Here is a 2,672-nt window from a genome sequence, read left to right as displayed (position 1 = left end):
TTTTCCCAATTTAGCAGCGTGATGCGGCTGAAAAGAAAAGAAAGTGAAAAGGAAACACTTAGTAAACAATAAGCAGTGGTGGAAAGTACCTAAGTACATTTACTTGTACTTTACTCGAGTATTTTCATGTGATACTACTTTATACTTCCACTCCACTACATTTCAGAGGGAAATATTGTACTTTCTACTCCATTACATTTATTTGACAGCTTTTCAGATGAAGATTTGACACAATGGATAATATAACAAGCTTTTAAAATACAACACATTGTTAAAGATGAAACCAGTGGTTTCCAACCTTTTTGGCTTTTGACGTCTTACAAAAAGCAGTGTGTAGTCGGGGTCACATTTCACATGTCTATGAGTTGTTAACAGCTCCACCAAATAGTGATTTTTCCCTCTAAACTTCTCACATGCTTTCATTTCAATAAATGTTCAAATGATTCAATATTTCAGCAAAAATCAAAGATTAGAGAAAAAGTCCAAAAACTGAAAACAGATTTGTGTATCAGAACTTTGTTTTTTCTTCTTTCCTCTCCCATTAATCATCTCACCACCTCTCAGATTTATCTGCTGACCCTTTGGAGGGGCCCGACCCCTAGGTTGGGAACCACTGAACTAAACTAGCTAACTGTATATAAAGTAGTGTAAACTAGCTCCACCTCCAGCAGCTACAACAGTAACATGCTGCTCTAACACTGATGCTTCACTATTAATAATCTAATGATGTCATATATAATAATATATCAGTCTGAGGGAGGATGATAATAATAATAATAACAACAACAACAATAATAATATTTTTATTCAGACAGAACTTAAAAAAATGTTAACTTAAAACTTAAAAAAAGTGATTAACACTGTCTGCACATTTATAAACAAAACACACAGCAAAACCACATATGAATAATCAATGCATTTTTAAATTAGAGCGTTAAAACAAAACACAGTGATGTCCACAGAAATAAGGTAAAGGAAAATAAAAGGAGATCACTAAACGATAAAACATCATCACATAAAAGCACATCTGTGCATACATATGGAAGAATGAGGATACACACCAGGAAAGTGTTTAGTTGTTTAGATAGAAGGTAAAAAAATTTAACAACTGCAAATTTAACAGCGGTAATGTAAAACATAAAAACATTTTCATATACAACATTCTCCTGCTGTCAAAATTATATATTTTTTTCAATTTCAGGTAACACATAGGTAAACTGTCGCAACAGTGCTGTATTTTATAGTTTTTTCATGTTGGCTGCTTCCGTCAGAGGTCCATTTTGTCCGGCGGTTCCTGAAGGCAGCATCACTGATGAGAAATCACGTGACCTAGTGGAAGCGGCGGTGAGGAGATTGTCCTCCTGGTGAGTTAGTCATCCAGGTTTCCTTCCTGTTGTTTAGAAAACAGCAAGACAGGAACTGAAGACTAAAACTTGACTTCAGAACAGCAACTAACATTTTGTACCTGCATGCTTATTTCTTTTAATTCATATAAGAATAAAACTGATGTATAATATTGTTTAGGATTGTATATGAGGTCAGATGTCATTTTTTTTCCCATGAAGTGAGTTCATTTTAAAGGACGGGTTCACAATTTTTCAAGTGTGTCTTAAAACAACAGTCAGGAGCCCAAATGAACATTAAAGCTGTTTTTCTTGCTGCAATCAATCCTCCTGTTCATACTGACCATTAGAAGATCCCTTCATAATGACCTTACAATGGAAGTGATGGGGGACAAAAAAATGTATTTAAAAAGTTTATCTGAAGCTAATATGAAGCTTCAGCGTCCAAATGAGTCAAATCAAGTAGATATCTTTCAACTTTACAGTCTTCTTAGTGTCAAAGTCCCTCTTTTTGTTACTATACTTCCACCTGCAGCTCAACAGGGAAACACTGTCCGAGGAAACACAAAGAGGGAATTTGATGCTAAAAAGACTGTAAATGTGTCAGATATCCACTTGATATGACTAACTCAGACTGCTGAAGCTGAATATAAGCACTGTGGATTTTGGCCTCCATCACTTATATTAAAAGCTGATTTGAAGGATCTTTTAATATCCAGTATGAACAGGAGGAATGATTACAGCGAGGAAAACCTCTTTCACTGTTCATATGGACACCTGACTGCTGGTTTAAGACACACTTGAAAAATTGTGAGCCTGTCCTTTAATACTCATTTGGCTAAAAATGACTCAACAGATCTCTTGAACTTGTGAAGTTAAAACAGTGTTAGAATTCACACATTCAAATTTTATTTATGGGAGGCTTATTAGACTTAATTTTGACACCATGCACTTCTGACACAGCACGGTGCAGCCAGTGGTGGCAGAATTAGATAGTTATGTTCACTGGAATTTACATGAGCCTTGTGTTTATTTACTTACCTACAATCAATTTGCAAAAGATTATGTAAAAGTTTTCATGCAAATTTTGCACCTGTGAGTAGTGCCTCAATTTCCAACACTCACAGGTCACTTTCTGAGAGTGAACATACTTCAAACCAGCTTACAATTAGTGTGAAATATAAAATCAAACCTCTCCAGATTTTCTTTAAATCCCACAATGTTAAGTTTTTATTTTATTTTAAATGTATTTTTATTGGTTTTATTCCTTTTTCATCATTTTATATCTTGTGTGCATTTGTCTCAGATTGTTTGTACTTATTACATTTG

The sequence above is a fragment of the Thunnus albacares genome, chromosome 11 (assembly GCF_914725855.1).
Source record: "Thunnus albacares chromosome 11, fThuAlb1.1, whole genome shotgun sequence".
Taxonomy (NCBI): Eukaryota; Metazoa; Chordata; class Actinopteri; order Scombriformes; family Scombridae; genus Thunnus; species Thunnus albacares.
Note: the sequence above shows the minus strand (reverse complement) of the source record.